This window comes from Mytilus galloprovincialis, chromosome 10 (assembly GCF_965363235.1).
Source record: "Mytilus galloprovincialis chromosome 10, xbMytGall1.hap1.1, whole genome shotgun sequence".
Taxonomy (NCBI): domain Eukaryota; kingdom Metazoa; phylum Mollusca; class Bivalvia; order Mytilida; family Mytilidae; genus Mytilus; species Mytilus galloprovincialis.
Genome location: NC_134847.1, coordinates 52,973,698 through 52,994,081, shown reverse-complemented (window position 1 = coordinate 52,994,081; position 20,384 = coordinate 52,973,698). Strand labels below are relative to the sequence as shown.

The 20,384-nt window shown below is 31.1% G+C and overlaps 1 long non-coding RNA gene across 2 annotated transcripts; it reads left to right on the top strand.

The window, feature by feature from the left end:
- Positions 1 to 8,198: 8,198 nt before the first annotated feature.
- LOC143047824 (uncharacterized) lies at positions 8,199 to 20,122 on the top strand. 2 transcript variants are annotated; one of them, XR_012969670.1, is made up of 4 exons: positions 8,199 to 8,247; positions 10,674 to 10,907; positions 16,818 to 16,961; positions 18,668 to 20,122. It is a non-coding gene; the product is annotated as an uncharacterized LOC143047824 (long non-coding RNA). The 2 variants fall into 2 exon arrangements; XR_012969669.1 differs by having other exon boundaries at positions 8,227 to 9,306.
- Positions 20,123 to 20,384: the final 262 nt, after the last annotated feature.

The following is a 20,384-nucleotide window of genomic DNA, read 5'->3' as shown; positions in this document are numbered from 1 at the left end:
ATATTTTGTTTTCTAATAGTAAGACAATTATTTCGTAACTAAACATATTTGAAAATCACAACTGTGGGTGTGTTGTTGCATTTAATATTACATTAAAAATATGTAGTTCAATATGGTAATATACGTCTTTTGTTATCATATCATATCATTATGATCATGAATAATAATATTGTGTTCTTTCATTTATTTTTATATTGTGACCGAATATTTGAACTGTATGTTTCTGTTATGCGGGAAAGAGGGGGAAAGCGCAGACTAAGGCAGTTGCCTCCCCTTTCCCGTTGAAGGGGAAATGTGTTGTTGGTTTCTGTTTTACATATATGTGTTCTCTATTTTAACTACAACAGTTTGGGGGACTGTCGTTCGCGTTCTTTCGAGGCTTCCTGGTGAATAAAACAAAGATGTCTATATATGTTTATTTCGAGTCCAACCATACGAGAAAATTAATGTTTGATACCTTAGGGTTTCCTATTTTAAACCCCTACAACACGTGCTGCTTGGACTTGTTTTATTCACCAATCAAAATGACTTTTAGAATACATATTTTTATAAAGACAGTTTCTATTGGTTAGATCTCTTTTTATCTAATTTACATTTTTACATAATTTGGGGTTACTATTTTTAATTACTTAATACTTTGTTTTTACGACCATTAGGGAAATCCGATTATTTGGTTAGATAGAATTCTAAGTGAACAATAGAAAAGAATCAGATATATTTGCTAAAGGAAATACTTCTAAGAGTTTAAGCTGTCAAACCTTATTTATATCGTTTAGTGTCAAATAAGAAGAATTTCACATCTAATACTTATATATTAAAAGTTACATAACATTATAGACTTTCTAATTATATCTTTTTATACAAAAAGCTTTATACAAGAATTAGTTATTTTCTACAATTACAAAGAAGATTCACTTAGTTTTATATGAAATATTAAATTTTATTTCTTGTAATATTTTACCTCTTTTTATCTTCATAATATATATGTGAAATAAGCTGTTCACTAAAGTTATGTTTTGGAAAGAAAATATATCAAAAGTTCTCTTAGTCTAAATATCTCAATTTTCTTACTGATAATTTTTTCCGACAAACACAGATGCGCGCGAAAGCACGATGAACCAGTTCGCTAAAACCCTATGACTCTTTGTATAATAAAGACAAATGTGCAGGCTATACCAGACTTGTGGATTTAGGAGCGATCGGGAAGCCCGGCCGTTCTGACATCAATAATGGAGCTACATATATAGTTATTGAATACACATTTTACAATTCCAACGTCTTACATTGTCTTTCTGTCCGCAGTTTGTTAAATTTTTGATCCATATCGTGGGTCTAGATATAAAGGTAATGAATGTATTCATTTTTTCAGTTTTACTTTCTGTAATAAATTTTGGCAGATCTCTATGATAAAATGGAAAATGTGGTATGATTTCCGATAATACAACTCTTCACCATGAAGACCTACGGACATAGACGCTTAAAACTCTCTTCACTTAGTCGCCCAATGTACATATTTTTAAATGGAAACCCTTAAGTTATACCCAATAACCCTTTAAAATATGATGTGTCGTGTCGGTTTAGGAAAGAGGCAACACACATAACTTAAACTATAAACGATAACTGTTGGTGTACGTTATCATGGTTATAGTGACAGCAACTAAAAAAATAATAAAAATTATAAAAAAATCAAGAAGTCGAATGTTGGAAGAGAGTTGTCCACATAATATTGCAAGCTTTATGAAAACTTTTGGTAAATATAACATAAAAAGCCCAAGATAGCCATTATAATTCAATTTCTCAAATTACGTGGTCATTAATGAGTTAATAAACATCATAACTTTTGCTTTATAACGCAAACCCTTTCACGCGGCTTTATAACGGAACATTTGCGAAATAACGCAATCATTTGAGTTATAACGCAAACATAGGGGAAAATATTTAAAAAGGGAAGTGGTGTGGCTCTACATGTATATTTACTCTTTATGGTGTTTTTATTGGCTGAAACGTAAAATAGCATTTTCCCATGCTTTGATGCACATTGTTTTAAGATTTCAAATCATTTCTTGAAAATGGATGATTTAAGTGTCGAGGAATTTTTAATGCAAATAGGGAGTGAATTTACAGAGTTTGCAAGCGTATTTCGAAGCAATGGTTTTGACACTTCCGTACAACTGTACATGTATGTACGATAATCGAGTATTTTTGTTATCGATTGAGGTCTTTCTGGAATTTCTTGGAAAATAAGAATCCAAATATTCCATTCGTTACATTCCGATGATTACAAGATTATGGATAGACGATACTGAACTATTCGAGTTAAAATACAAGAAATTCGTAAAAGCACTATTGTCGTTGAATTGTGACCTACTTCAATATCAACAAGCTGTATCAAACAAATGGATAACAACTGTCATAGTCATGACTTGATATAGACATATTCAAATGTACAAAATGGTAGTTTAAACCTGGTTTATAGCTAGCTAAACCTCTCACTTGTATGACAGGCCCATAAAAGAGCATTATATTGGTGTGCGAATAAAACAAACAGACAAAAATAGGGGTATAGCAAAGTGCAACCTATAATTGAGATTTTATGTCTTTTGATGTTTAACAGAATAAAGTGTTTTATTCACAGTTATTAAAATAAACATAGTTCGTAGCTGTGCCAATGTCTGTTATATTATTTTAGACATTATATATATTTTAGACAGCAAATAGTGTTGATACTGTAAATAATGTACTTATGCAATGTTGTATAAGTAATAGATGGTTTATTTTAATAAAATGATTTTTTTACTCTTGTTTTGTACAACATGGACACGCTTTACCGGATTTTAACGTAATAGTTCACAAACTAACGGTTCGGAAAGAGAACTTCTTACTTCACACAAACCAATTTTATTATGACTCCGAGCCGAGCAGTCTTTGCGCTTACTCCTTGATGTCACAAGCTTAGCGGAAACACCGATGTTACACAGTACTTCAAAATCAATTGATTATTATAATAGAAAATCAAATTTCACTTGTGTTTTAAATTACTACTTTTTTGTATGCGTTAGTTAATTATCTCTTTACCTTTGTAATTTGGTTTGTGAGAATAAAGAAATATCTATACTATTAAACGGGAAGACCTCATTTTGGGTGTCGCTTCTCTCCTTCCACAATAAATCAATCATCATGCCTCTATGTCCTATAGGTAACATGCATAGTCGCATTTGTCATCCTTTCTTATGATTATTGAGATTGAGTTATTTTGGGAGAAAAACGACAAAAAAGAGGTCCGGATATGATTCCGTCATCAAACTGTCTTTTAGTCATAGATAAGACTTCCGGTTTGAAACATGCGCAAAAACAACCAATCGTGTGATAGGTAATAAAAATGAAAAAATAGATAAGTCAATCAGATCGTTCTCCATATCATGGTGTTTAGATCGCAAGAACCACAGTACAGCTATTATACCTCCTTAGAGAGGACAATTATTTTTCGGGTTTATCTACATGTAAACTACGATTATACTACTTTAATATATAGAGAGTGTGTGTCTCTCTATATTCTGTCTACTGTTTTTTTTTAAATGTTTACTATTTAAATTAGAATAAGTAAAACATGTGACACAAGTACAACCAATCGTAGAACGTTCTCCATATCATGGTGTTTAGTTCGCAAGAATCAAACCTATTATACCTCCTTAGTCTTAGAGAGGACAAATATTTTTTCGCGTTTATCTACATGTAATCTACAATTATTCTACTTTAATATATAGAGACTCTGTATTTTGTCAGGGAACTTCTATTTCTATGTTAGTATAGAAAGTTCCTGATTCTGTTTACTGTTTTCTTTGTAATGTTTACTATTTATAAAGAGGGTCATACCACTTGCATATATATTAAAATAAGTAAAACATGCTCAACTTCATCTAAAACTACCTCGACCAAAAACTTTTACCTGAAGTGGGACAGACGGACGAGACAGACGGACGACCGAACAAACGAACACCATAATTATATTTGGCCATGATTGGGGCATACAAATTTTTTGTTAAAAGGGAAAATAGTAACTTTGGCAAAAATGAAAGTAAGGTAGAGATTAGAGGGAAGCAGGGCCTTTTCCATAGTGATATTTGGCCATAATTGGGGCATACAAATTAATTGTTAAAAGGGAAAATAGTAATTTGGCAAAAATGAAAGTAAGGTAGATATTAGAGGGAAGAAGGACCTTTTTCGGGGCGGTGGGATCGGGTGTTTTTAAGCTCGGAATTTGAGGATTGGTCCTTACGGGATCCGGGAACATATTTTTCGATTTCGGGATATTAATTTCTTTAAATTCTGCATCTCGGGATTTCATGGTTTTAAGCCCGGGATTTCGGGATCAGGACCCCTCCAACATCCCCTCAAATTAGCCTTAGTCGGTATTAGTCATTTATACATGATTCAAATCCTACCATTGGCATGTTAATAAGGCTCTCAAAAAAAAAAAAAACACTGATGGATTGTCATAGAAGCATATTTTTTAGACTATCAGACTCTGGTCTATATATAAGCAGTTACATTTATTTCATGTTTGAAACGGTGCGAATTTTTAATTTGATTTGACTTTTATCAAAAGAAGCATTGTAGCAAAGTAGAAGAATAGTTATGGTCGTAGGCCCCGTAGTCAAATGTGCAACTAACCATAAAACGTTGTATAATGGGAAATTTTGCGTACACTTTACCTGAGAGACAAATTAATTTAGTAATGAAGTCGTTGTATTTCAATTTCATTTTCTTTATTAGTGAGAGACATTTGTAATGAAGTTTTTATTTTCTTTATTTGATAAAACAACATTGCGTTGTCCTCTACTATATATAATACGTTATGAAACTACCATTTAAGTATTCGAGGGTATCTTTTTTTAATATCATCTTAATGTTATCTGCGTACTAGCCAATCATCATCCTACAAGCATTATCTTGATTTTAAATAAACTCAAAAGACATCATAGTTATCAGAATTGTCATTGTGTATTTGCGAAAGACACGCGTTTCGTCTACAAGAGACTCATCAATGACGCTCGAATCGAAAAAGTTAAAATAGCCAAATAAAGTAGAAAGTTGACAATTTTTGCATCAATTGTCAGATTTAGAAATGTTGTCACAATAACATCGTCTCTTACTTCATATCTTACATAATTTGACAAATAAATGAATAAGAAATCTTCAAACAAAGCCATATTGGCAAAATTTAATGTATGAATTTACAAGTTTGATAATTAAAAGTTAACAAAATGTATAGAACTAGCTGCCTTTTTCATAACTTCTAAGCAACGGTGTTTTTGTCTTCAACACAAACTATTTCGTACTACTAAAAGTAACGCCTTCAAAGGTTAAAATATCTGATAGGTTAGGTATTTTTGTTTTCTATTGAAAATTTGCTGAATAATTCTACTATTCCTGTGAATACTGAGTATTTGGTATATTCTTTGGATACATGTACAACAGACTATTTTTAGTTTTAAAGAGTTGTATCTCTGGCTTGTATTGTTTATATTGCTGTCACAAAAACGCACAGTTTTGTGTTACAGCTTACTTGAGGAGTTTTCCACAATACAAACATAACCTCACAACAAATTTGGGCCATTCCAGTTAATATCTGATAATGGGGGATGGATGGTCCTTTCTGAGGGGTGTAAAATTTATACATCTTAGGGGTGAAATTTTGGGTTTTTTTCTTCTGACAGGTACACTTTTACGCAACAATTTCTGCAACAGTAAATAATTAAAAATAATTACATCTTAGGGGTTGCAAAAAATACCTATTTCATATCTTAGGGGTGCTTTGGAATGTAGACACTTTCGTATAATGCATTACCTGGTATTGGATTTAAAATTCTGATGGGTACAATCCTTGCAGTAAAAATTCTGATAGGTCAATTTTTCCCATGAAAGCCCATCCACCCAATATGAACGGAAACTCTACATCTGATAGGTCTTAATTTATAGATCTGATAGGTAGTTTTTCATGATGTTTTTTTCTGATAGGTATGAACAAAAATTTCCCTAACCATCCCCACCTGTCAGAAATTAACTGGAATGGCCCAATGTTCATCAATGATATATCAGCTTAAATGACATTAAATATATATATATATATATTTATATATGTTGTGTACAAGTTATCATTTTGTACAAATTATAATTTGTACAAAAATATTGTACAAATTATAATTTGTATTTTGACTTTGTACAAATTTTGTACAAATTATAATTTGTACAAAACGTGCCTGTACAAATTACAATTTGTACAAAATTTGACCAAAATTCACTTATAACTTGTACAACAGTTTTAAATATGAATTTTGGTGCAAAAAGCATTGATTCGCACGATAGAATCGTAATTAACTGACCACACACTAAACTTAATTAACAAAATACACCGTTTTTTCACAACTAAAAAAGGCAGATTGATCTTCGAAATTTTTGAGAGAGAAAAAAAGTAAACAAATAGGATTTTTATACAAATTTTTAATACATAAACTACTTTTTCTAAAAAAAAAAAAAAGAGATCATTCAACAGTACTGCTTGATTAGTTCTTATCGTTATTTTGAGGATTTTTGTTTTATTTAGAAAGTTTGCAAAAACGATTATAGTTGTAAAATTTGATATTTTGTATCGTGAAAGATCGTATATAGCATTTTGATGATCGTGAAAAGGATCTCAAAAGATATGTTGCCACTTATTCGTTATTTCAAAAAGTCCATGAAAATAATCAAATCTTTCTTTAAACAAGTTATAGTTTATACTTGTAATTGGTACATCAAAAGATTGGATTATATGACTTATTCAGCTTCACTTTTGTTTGTGAAAAGATTGATGGTTCAATGCCATTGGGTCTGATGATTTTATAATACTACACCAACTATAAAATAAAAGTCTGTCTGTCTGTTCTGCATACGTTTAATGTTGTTTTTTTCAAGCTTAGATTGTCTCAACTGATTTCCGTTAAGTTTGATATTTATAAAACAAAGATCCTTGTTGAAAAAAAAACATTGATAAAAAACGGCAGAAAAACAACTGACATATTCCTGACTTTAGCATGGTCATATTCCTTAACCAAATGGGGTGTTTAATCTCGCTTTCTTTCTTGGATATTTATTTTGTCTAAAAGTCCAACTGAAGCAGTGAAATACACATGTTTGTTCACAGCAACGGTTCTTGAGCTTCAACGTTTGCTATGTGAAGCAGTTAAAATGCCAGTAAAACAGGTCGTCATCGTTTTGAGAGTCAAAAGATGGTTTGTAATACCTGATTCCATAAATCACTAGATCAACTGCTCAAACGAATGATAAAGAACTAATGTTTGATTTTGTAACTTAGGTGTACTGTGTGGTCATTTAATAGCATTTCAATAATGTGTATCGATGCGTTTTTCACCAAAATCCATATGATAAATAATTGTACAAGTTATAAGTGAATTTATGTCCATTTTTGTACAAATTGTAATTTGTACAAGCACTTTTTGTACAAATTACAATTTGTACAAAGTCAAAATACAAATTATAATTTGTACAATATTTTTGTACAAATTATAATTTGTACAAAATGATAACTTTTACACAACATATATATATATTAAGCACTTATTGTCTCTTCGACACATTCCCCATTTGTATTCTCAATAATAAATTTTCTTCCTTACAATTATACATAACAATAAATATATATGAATTGACTTTGCATACAGGGATTTAGTCACACTATATAAATATTCACAACCCATGCTTTTTTCAATCTTTAAGAAATATTTAGAAATCTTTGTTTTTGAGTTAGCTTCATAACCATGATAAAAATCTCTGAAGATAATGAACAAGATTCGGTGAAAATCTATACGCTTTTTTTTTTTACCCGAGATAGTAAGTATATTACTACTAACACACAGTATTTTTCCATTCCTATAATAATCTAAATATATAGATATTGGGATTTTCCCGTTTAAATGAGATGACTACAAAATCTATTTATAAATAACTGCGTTACGAATGGAGAAGATTGCTACAAATATTCCATACCATCCAGGATGTATGGAAAAATACTTCTTATCAAATAAATTCTTTTTGATATAAAGTGCAATGATGCACGAAGCTATATATTTAAGAAACTCCCATTAAAAAACCATTATAGTAAACATTCTTTCTTCTGTTCAAGTTAAATTAAGGCTATAGGATAGTGATAATAGTTGGAGTATACATTCAGTAGTATTCGAAAATATAGTAGGTTTATTTCTATATGCTGCTTAATGTATAGTTGATAGATAATATGTGTATCAAGTCCGCTCTATAGGCACGACTGTCATTCGGTATATCGAAAAACATATCGTGAAAAAAACAATCTAATTAAAATTAAATCATTTTATTGCTCCTGTTCTGATATGTCGCGCACCAAGGCCTTGCAATCAAAGGATTTAATTTTAATTAGATTGGTGAAAAAATACATAACGATGGCAAAGTATTGCGATCGTAACGTGAATGTAATGAATTGTAATTATACTTCAAAATTTGTGTAAGAAGTCTGCTGTATTTTCTAAACGCGGAACAAATCCTAGAAAAAAAATGTCTGTCAAAAGGATTTTGCTTTCTCAATAATACTGTGCAATACGACAAAGAAAATATGTAATACATTATGAGAAAACAAAAAGGCGCAACATCATTCTTTTGGATTCATTAAATAAATATACAAGTTTTATGCCTATAATGCTCACATTCCGATAGATAATGATATATTTGAAACTAAATCTTTGACGAAGCTGATAAAACAATAAGATAAAAGAGATCTTTTCATTGAAACTGTTAATTTTGTTTTTGGCAACATTTAAATTTGATGTTCATAAAAATTGACCGTGACAGATTGGGCATCACATTCTTTTGGTTGTGGATGACAAAGGTGTGACCAGACAGGTGAAGGACGTTTGCCCTCTTTTACCTGTAACACATGAGGGCATTTCCGCTTTAAACACTAAGGACATTTTCGCTTTATACTTTAATGCACATGTACAAATTCATAAGACATTTTTACGTTAAATGATCAGTGCAAATGTTTTAATAACAAAGCATTTTGTGTTGTTATTGTGTATTCATAAATACAATTACTTCTAACAAATAACCATAAACAAAGAAATTATTGAAGCGGAAATTAAGGTTGACTTAATTATTTTTCCATTTAATGTATATATATATTTATAATAATGATTAATTGACACACAAAGAGGAATGTGAAGTTTTGAAAACCTTCAGATTATCTTTACTTACAAGGTTTGCAAGTACAATCTTAAGGTAGGCAAGTTCACAATTTGATATTTATCATTACTATGATGTAATCGTGATTTGTTAGTAATTAGAATAAAACTGTAACATTAAAATAAAGGTATTTCAGTGGTCGTTGTCCAACCACTATACCAAAAAGCCGATCAGCAGTGAGGTGAGTTAGAATCCAGCACGTGGTAGGTACACTCAACTCCAAACATAATTAGCTACGACTCTTAGTTTCCCTGTCGAAGATCGGGTTTTCTCTCATAACACTAAGTTCTATGAAAATTTAGTTCTTTGCATACATTAAATAACTCTATAGTTTTTACACTTTTAATTCTATGATATTCTTCCTTCCAAATCAACACAAATGGGTAAGCTCATTTACTTGATGAAAAATAGAAACGTGATCAATATCACTTCACAGATATATGTTTGTTTACGCAAAACTGTTTACTCATTTTAGACGAATTAGGGATATTGATCAAAATGATTACTAAATTCTTTCTTAAACACAATTATTGTCTTTGAAAATTTTGCTGTGCAGGTATAACTCTTATATTAACATAAATAGCACATTTTCAATACTTTTCTTTATATACTAACAACTTAGTGTATCCTTGACAGTTGAATAAAAAACTCAGAAAGCATTGTGAACAAGGTATTATGAGTGATGGGCCTGTATCCTGTCGATACTTCTAAGATCGATATTTTGAGTATGTTGTTATGCATGTCATTGTTCCATGTTAAGATGCAGGTAAAACCCAATATTCTATATGTACATTTTCCTATGTCGGATAAATTAAGTGTTTGACATTGTTAGTTTTATGCCATATCAATTTTTTGTTTATTGAAATAGTATTAATAAGGTTGTTTAACTATGCAAATAGTTGTGTCAAAGCTTGGTCCTTTTTGGCTGGCACAATATCAATAAGCAGATGTGGCATGAGTGCCAATGAGACAACTTCCCGCCCAAGTCACAATGTAATGTATATCAATTCAACTATTATATGTCAACATTTGGTCTTCAATATGAAGCCTTGGCTCAAACCGAACAACATGCTATAAAGGGGCCCTAAAATGGCTAGTGTACACCAATTCAAACAAGAAAAACATGGATTTCTGACTAAGTCTGTATAGTTCTTTTTAAATGATCACATCCTTGTCATTAGTTCTGTTGTCTCAGTTTTAATCATACGACAAATCCTTATGTTTATATAAAATTTTAAGATATTGAGATTTTTTTTATAATATACATGATATGTATATGTATTCCCACGAGAATATAATTTTAAGATATTGAGAATTGTTTTTTTATAATATACATGATATGTATATGTATTCCAAGAAAAATAACTACAATTAGTTCAAACAATTAAGATTTTATGTCTCAGGTTTTCCTTAGAAGTTTCTTCACTAAACCATGGAAAATGAAATGGAAGAGAATTTACCACCAGCTCTTGTGATGATTGTCATAGCATTTGTGTTATACAGTTTTGGAAATGCAACTAGGTTCTACTTCACGATAGAGTATTCTAATAAGATAGTAAACAGCGGATTATGGACACGCTGTGAATCTGACGCTCTTGTTAAAGAATGCTATAACATACAAATATATGCAGTACATGGTAATATGTAACTTTATTACAACTTTCCTTTTTTTTTAAACTATCAGTATTAGTATTTACCAATGTTTCGTGCGAAGTATCTTTATTTCTCTATTTATGTAATGCACCTTTACAGACCAAGATATCACAATTATTAAAATGAAATCTGTAACTGCTACTATTAAATCTGTAATGAAATTTTGACACAAGGTTTATGACCACAAAAGAAAGGTTGGGATTGATTTTGGGAGTTTTGGTTTCAACAGTTTAGGAATTAGGGGCCAAAAAAGGGCCCAAATAAGCATTATTCTTGGTTTTCGCACAATAACTTTAGTTTAAGTGAATAGAAATCAATGAAATTTAAACACAATGTTTATGACCACAAAAGGAAGATTGGTATTGATTTTGGGAGTTTAGGTCCCAACAGTTTAGGAAAAAGGGGCCCAAAGGGTCCAAAATTAAACTTTGTTTGATTTCATCAAAATTGAATAATTGGGGTTCTTTGATATGCCGAATCTAACTGTGTATGTAGATTCTTAACTTTTGGTCATGTTTTCAAATGGGTCTACATTAAGGTCCAAATGGTCCAAAATTGAACTTAGTTTGATTTTGACAAAAAATGAATCGGTTGGGTTCTTTGATATGTTGAATCTAAAAATGTACTTAGATTCTTGATTATTGGCCCAGTTTTCAAGTTGGTGCAAATCTGGGTCCAAAATTGAACTTTATTTGATTTCATCAAAAATTGAATAATTGGGGTTCTTTGATATGCCGAATCTAACTGTGTATGTAGATTCTGAACTTTTGGTCATGTTTTCAAATTGGCTTACATTAAGGTCCAAAGGGTCCAAAATGAAACTAAGTTTGATTTTAACAAAAATTAAATTCTTGGGCCTCTTTGATATGCTGAATCTAAACATGTACTTAGATTTTTGATTATGGGCCCAGTTTTCAAGTTGGTCCAAATCAGGATCTAAAATTATTATATTAAGTGTTGTGCAATAGCAAGTCTTTTCAATTGCACAGTATTGCGCAATGGCAAGAAATATCTAATTGCACAATATTGTGAAATAGCAAATTTTTTTTTAATTAGAGTTATCTTTCTTTGTCCAGAATAGTAAGCAAGAAATATCTAACTTAAATCTTTGTTATATACAATATACAATGTATTTTCACTTTTTACTACCAACTGATAAATTTAAATAATCTTTACCATTCAGTGATAACAAGCAGTTTTTTTACATCTTAATATTTTATGATGTATTTAAATGAGTAGTTATTGTTGCAAACTCCATTAGAATATTTTAATTGAGATTAGTTTTGGAATAAGGGAAAGGGGGATGTGATTAAAAAATTGGGTTTAATTTTTCTCATTTGAAATTTCATAAATAAAAAGAAAATTTCTTCAAACATTTTTTTGAGAGGATTAATATTCAACAGCATAGTGAATTGCTCTAAGAGAAAACAAAAATTTTAAGTTCATTAGAACGCATTCATTCTGTGTCAGAAACCTATGCTGTGTCAACAATTTAATCACAATCCAAATTTAGAGCTGAATCCAGCTTGAATGTTGTGTCCATACTTGCCCCAACCGTTCAGGGTTCAACCTCTGCGGTCGTATAAAGCTACGCCCTGCGGAGCATCTGGTTGACTTATGTTTTGTATTAAAGAGTTTAAATGTACAATTAACATATCAAAGTTTTTTATTACCTTTATTTCAAAACTAATAGTTTTTTTATAATAATTAAACGTTTTTTTAATTAAAATTATTGGTTAAATTTGATACAATATTTCATTTTTTTTCATTTGTTATTTTCTTTTACCCCAATACTTGGGACAGCGGTTAGGACATACTAGCTAAGATAATCCTTACATAGCTACGATATGCATGCTGAGACATGTCATAAGTCGGTCCTAATATTATCTAGTTTCTGTTCTTAGAATATCTTATAGGACCGATTTTTATAGGTCAGTTCCGATAAACATGCCCTAGTTCTCATAATGTTGTTATGTAACAAATATATTTTCATTTAAATGAACGAATTCCCTTTATTTACTTGCATTTATATCTTAGGCATTAAGCTTAATGCCTGCACACTTTTTTCAGGATTTAAGCTTAAATCCTAGGATTTAAGACTAATGCCTAACATCATTTAGGCAATAGACTTACTGCCTAGGCGTTAGCTTATTGCCTAGGATTTAAGCTTAATGCCTAATTTTACTTATTGCCGCTAACATATATAAGCTTGATATATATATAATCTTTATATACTAGTATATATATTATACCACTGCATCCTGTGTAATACAATTATAGCAACCCACAGTTTATAAATAGTTTTACAGATCGACAGTTTATAAACACCTTTGCAGCTGTACATTTGATATGCATCTTTTGAACTGCACATCAAAATTACTTGTACTTAAGTAGCAGTGTAAGGGTACACACAACAATCACCAACTTATTTTAATCCGCACTATTCTGGATGTGTCTTTACCAATGACGTTGTTTTTGTTTGTTCAATATAAAAAAAGAAGATGTGGTATGATTGCCAATGAGACAACTGTCCACAAGAGACCAAAATGCCACAGACATTAACAATTATAGGTCACGGTACGGCTTTCAACAATGAGCAAAGCCCATACCGCATAGTCGGCTCCGATATGACAATGTAAAACAATTCAAACGAGAAAACTTCCGCACTTATCTGAATAAAAAAAAAAGAGTCTGGCTTATAATATTTTTGTAAATAGTTTTGTTATTAATTTGGCCATAAGATTTATCCTTTGAATTGTTTGACATTTTTTATGTTGGGCTCTTTTAATGCCGACTATACATGTTATACGGTATGTGTTTTATCAACTTTGCAAAAGCAAACATTAATTTCGATGTTTAATGGGAAGATTTTTTAACAGTTTTAAAAACCCGAAGCTTTGATGAATTTTTAATTGATGTACATGATATTGACACTCCCCTAGAAAGAAAAATATGTAGAAATATATGTTTTTTTAATAGTGTGTCAATACTCATTATACTGTCTTCACCTGTAATCTTTTAGATCTATTTTTATCTAAAGACCACACATTTATTCATGTTATTGGTCTGTTAAAAAATCGAGGTTCAGTCAAGGCTATTAAAGTGCAACCCCTTTTCCCATTTTCTTTGTGCGTTAACTTGTGCAGTCTGTGATAACGAATATCTAACTTCTTTTCGTTACACATGGCTTGTTTATTAATGTTATGTGTCTAAACTGAAGAATATTGTGCTAACTGAACCCGTATCTTGTATACGAAACGATGGTGTAGAATATCAAATTATAAGTCTGGAATCCCTGATACGTTTTTACAACCACTTGTTCGTTGCTGCTGTTGTCAGACGTTTTGTCTCCAGGGTACCTGTTTAACAAAATGTACCAGCGCTCAGTAGTTAGCAATAATTGTGATAACTTGAAATGTCATTGATATATGTAAATTTACTGTTTATAAAATGTTGCAATATTTGAAACACAAATATTTTAACACCAGGGTTTTATTACCGTAACCATATTTGCAGCAACCACTATCGGGTTTAATGCTCTTCTATCTTTGGCCTTTATACTGCACGGCCTCAAGCAAATGAATACTTTTAAGTCTTATAGAGACGAAATACACTTCTGCCGTACCAAACAATATGACTGGTATGCCTGGAGGAATTTAAAAGAACTAAGGATCGATACTACGGTTTAAAGACAAATTTACTTTGATCCAAAAAGTCAGTATTCTTGAGTTAACATGAACTATCATTGATACATTTAGACTTTAAAAATTTGCTATCTTAATACACTATGTTTGTGCTACAACGTGCATATACCACTTTGGCTGTTTCATTACAACTTTTTGATTGGTTCGGTTGCTACGGTTCATTTTCTTCGTGCTTTATTTTTCCTTCTTACTGTTATGATTTGTGCGCATTCTTACTTGGTCTTCTTGAGCGAAATGTTGGTCTGGTGTTCCAAATTATAGGTCTAGTGTACCAAATTATAAGTCTGGTATCGATGATAAAATTATACAATCACTGAGTCGATGTCGCTGTATAATACACTGTCAATATACGTATTATACCCGAGGGTATCGCGATCTTTGAAAATCGACAATAATTCATTGACAACACCTGTAACATGCGTGTTTTTTTGTTATACATTTTACTGTTGTGAACACTTAGAAGGCATTTGTCACACTAAAGTTTATCTACTGCAGTCATGGCTTTTTTTTTTTTTTTTTTAAATTTGACACACAATTTTAGAATATTGATTTTCATTTATGTATAACTAAACTGTTTGAACCGAACGACGCACATGATTGTTGTAAACACGAAACGCTTGCCCGTTCTAACAAATTATTTTTTATTATGAATGATTTTTTTTTGTTAAATCAATGCTAGGGTAAATTGCATTACATATATTTTTTTTAATTAAAACACCTTTACAGTTACTTTTTCTTTTCAAACTTTGAATCTTGTTATTGTAAATGTGTGTTTACTCTAAAAGCAGGAAACAAAACAACAAGATAAGAAAGATCACTCATTACAGCAAACAACACAGTAATGCTCCTTTTTCTATTCATGAACTCCTCTCAGAATTTCAATATTATCAGATTATTACATGGCATTTTTCATATCGCATGTATTATCAGCCCTAGGTTCAATATCAGTCCAAGAGCAGCATGGCTCGAGGGCTGATAATACATGCGATATGAAAAATAACATGCTATGATCTTTTTATCATATGCTTCAACAATGGAGAATAATAACCGCTGGAATCATAATTGATCCTTTTACGTGGTTACCAAATAGAAGTTCAAAGAGTGCAGTTCACGGACGTCGGACTCATAATTTAGTTCATTCGATATGAAATTTTTCTATCATATGCCTCAACAGAGAAGAAAAATATTTTAATATGGACGAATCGACAAAAGAAATAATTCAACAATATACATAATGAACACTGTTTGGAAAGTTAACTTTTTTTAAGCAACTTTCTAAATTGTGTTGGAACCTTTTTAAAATGCATTTATTTAACAATTTGTTAGGTTTGTTTTTTTTCTGATTATTTCACACAATTTATCCAAGTTTCCAAATATTGTTTTGTACACTTCTTTGTAAACTGATGTTTTTCACTGAAAACGTTGCAGTGCGGTGTTTTTTCCGGTATTTGCCGAGTATCACCGGAATACCATGCGATAAAGTTTCGGAAAAACATGTGATAACAATCGAAGCATGTGATAAACTTTTCATATCAGCCCGCTAAGCACCAATTCGAAAAATATGGAATTTACGTTAATTAAATGCTATTATCACACAGTAAAATTTAAGTGTTATTTAGTCTAGTAAGTATATGATACATGTAAACAAGTTTATCCACACATCATGATTTAATAAGTTTTGAAGGTACCGTGATTTAATTGAAAGAGTAGTTCATACACTGAATGTCCTGATTTCTAGCGGAAGTACTAGTTAGCTGTATGATGAAAATTTAATAATCATTTAGATAGAAATATTTAAATTGGCTTTCAATTAAAGGATCAATATCCATATACCGTTTTGTCATTCCAAAAATATGCGTTTTAATACATTTTTATACTAGAATGTGTTCGTAACATATTTCAGGACGATAACACTTTTGAAAGTTGATCATTTCTTTTCATGGTGTTAATATTATTCGTGTTAATTTAAGCTAAATGATAACTACAACATACTCTCAGTTAACCCTAACAAAACAAGATACATGTACCTTTTTATTTTTATGATATCAAGATTGATTTATCTCATTCATCGTTTGTAGAAGCCAGTACTACGTATCAATAGATAAACAAGTTATTACTATTTTATCTACGTACAATGTATTCTGAGAAGGAATTTTCTCGTTTTTTCTCATTTCATACTTATCCTTTCAGATTGGTATATCATGTGTCTTGTCATGAGTGCTTTTGGATTCAATGCTCTCATAGTATCGATAGCTTGCGTTGGATTGAGATTGTTTAAATTCCCTGAAAACAAAGTTTTGCGAATTATTACTCCCTTAGTTGTTTTCTCTGCAGGTAAGTTTCAGTTATGTTTTAAAAACACTCATTTATTTAATATACAGACTGTCAGGTAAGGGCTTACACATACAGACTGAAATGTATTTTTTGGGGGTCTGTGATAGGGGGATTTCGATCGGTTGATAGATATCGTCATTTGCTATTATGTATTTTAAATCAGAATGAGTTCGTAACATACAACCGCAAGAGTACGTTAACATGATATGTTTCGTTGTCACGCCTTATGCTTATCAATTTTACTGCATATATGCGACGATTTATTTATTGTATCCTGATATCGAAAGAATGCTTGATTTGAAGAATTTTGATGCTTTCTCAGCGATAGAAGCAATTTGTTTTAGTAATGCAATTGTATATTTATATTCGGTGCAATTAAAAATAAATTTCGTTTTCGGAATGACGGTTTTGTGAGAAAGAAAATAGTCTTGAATTGACATTTTTCCTTGAATTAATCATATCGGTCAACCTTTTCCATACTTTTGGATTTTAAATTTAGTCGTCATTCCCCAAGACTTCAAAGGTATTCCATGCCTAAGAACCAATGTAATTGTTAATGAAGTCCGTATAAGGAGAACACCACGAGCTTAGAGAAAATATTAAGATATGTTAACACATTCGATGAACAGTAAGTACAGTTCGCACAGTAAAAAATCAATTAAAAAGAAGTCCGAGGCCGATGTCAGAGTCGGATGTCAGAATAGGTAACAAGAGAAAATAAACACAATGACACTGATACATAGTTTAACAAAGGATATAGTATTTTTTTTATATTTACTAGTAATGGGAATACCGACCACATTTTTATATTATGTTAATATCATTTTCTATAGTGTAAATGTATGTTTAACGTCTATATCATATATATCTTTATATATTTTCTCAATTTGCTGGTTGTGACAACGACAATAAAAAAAACATTTGAGGAAACAAAACATCTATATCAGTCTTTTTCTTGTGTTAGTATAAATTGGTTGTAAGCGGATACACTATATATATAATATGATAAATTGAATTAATATTTTGTGTTTTGCAAATGCAAATTTTACTTGAATTAATATTTTGTGTTTTGCAAATGCAAATTTTACGTTACTATAAGTTAGTTTGATTTGTAAATTTGAGAGATAGTTTAAGTTCCAAGGCGTTTTATTTTCTCCAATGTAATGCCATCATTAATTTTAGTCCATGTTTAGGTCGCAAATTCTCAGCACATGATAATGTCAGTGAAATTTATTATTGAGATATACAAGGATTTGTCTCACTATACAAATCCTTGAGATATACAAGTCAGGAGTTTGCAATTCAGTGGTTGTCGTTGTTTGTATCTTTTTCCCAAATGTAACCTGCCGAATAAGACTTATAACCGCCTTTGTAAATTAAGTATCACGAAGGGTGCCACATGTGGATCAAAATCTGCTGACCTTTCTTTAGCACCTCATGTCACACCCAGTTTTTGGTAGGGCTCGTGTTGCTCAGTCTTTAGTTTTCAATGTTGTGTTTTGTGTACATGTACTATTGCTTATCTGTTCGTCTTCTTCTATTTTAGTCATGCTGTGGTCATTATATTTCCGACTTTTTAGTTTGAATGTTCAATGGTATATTTCGCCTCTCGTGTTACAGTCATATCATACTAGCTTTTTGTGCACTAATTTTTAAAATGAGATTTTAGTTTTATGGCTTGAAAATGAATTATTTATCTCTTTCAGTGGTGTTTATTCTCATAGGAACTGTCTTATTTGTGAAGAATAATGGTGATATCGTAACAGAACCATATGGAGAATTATCTTATGGGTACTCATTTGCATTTTGCATATCAGGAATGTGTCTTGCTGCTTTGGTCGATATCGTCCTAATTATAGAACTTATAAAACCCAAAAAGAATACTAGAAATCGTGTTGATGCAAATTCAATTACCAATATCAAGTTCTGAAACACGAATACAAATTGGTCTTTTTAGTAAAGTGGTTGATCTACTGCTATATCAACAATATTGTAGTGATTTTATTGAGAACGCCCAAAATTGTGTTGATCTAACCTATTGTGGGGGACAAAATTGATGTAAATTGCGAATAATTCATCTATAAGAAAGATTTTGTATGTTAATTGAAGTGTGTATCTTTTTTTTATGTCTATTTGACTTTGTATTATATACATGTAGTAGTAAATATATATTTTATTATATAGTTACCTATTACATAAGGAAACGACCATTAAACCTCGAAAGGGGGCTATGTTTTTTTTTTCCTTTGACAAAAATAGTGGGGTCAAACAGATGACAAAAAAGATATTCTGAATCCAGATTTTCTCCATACCTTATAGTGTGAAATTAAAAAAAACCAACAACATTCGATTGATAGTGTAAAATATAATATAATGATATTGGACTCAGACACGGACAATAACCATCCCTATAAAGTTAAATGGTTGCTCCCTATAAAGTTAAATGGTTGCTCCCTATAAAGTTAAGTGGTTGCTCCCTATTGACGTTGTATAGTTTTATACTGTATTATTGTAGAAAAGGACATGTGCGTTTTTGTAATCGACAGCCTCATCACAAGAACTACTTTTACTCTTGCTTTTAACGAAAGTACGGGGTATGGCTCTGAAAAACGTGATAGAAATTGTTGAGTATTACGCGTGTATTTAAATCATATGTTTTTGAAAAAAGTTTTATTTAAAGCAGAGAAATTTATGGTGTACCATTTGGTTCAAAAGGTATTGTTATCGGTAAACCACTATTAATATCCCGGTTAACCGCTATTTTTATCGGTTAATCGCTATTTTTATCGATTAACCGCTACTTGTATGTTGGTTAACCGCTCTTTATGACGATTGATCGCTATTATTATGTCGGTTAACCGCTATTTTTATCGGTTAACCGCTATTTCTTAGTGTTAATAACTTCTAGTTTAACGTCTATGCACAAAACAAATAATTATTAAAAATTAGTAAGTGATTGATGGAGGAGGTTTATCGCTTAACCTGTTAACACAGTAATTGTAATTGCTTACTCCTCCCATTTTGGTTAATTAAAATTATTTGAAGAACGCCCACAAGTTCCGAGCGTTGAGCACGTGGCAAAATTATAGCACATAACACTATATCGCACGCCAGTAATCTTTATTTTATTTATGACAAAACGGATTGTTATGCATGAAACAATCACCAAAATGGATTCATTTACCTATCAGCTTCCCCTCTTCTCCCATCCTACCCCCTTTTTACAGAGGATGACCTTGAGGTCACTCCGATGTATTGTTATCGCTTAAATTTCCGTCATTCACAAATTATAGTCAAATTAGTTTTGGGTTTTCAACACCAGTGAAAAAAGTGCATTTTCATACCTGCGATTTCTGCTCTCCGGTTGTACGATGTTTCAACAAAATAGTTGTTGATTTAGTGGTGAAAATTTGACTGAATTAT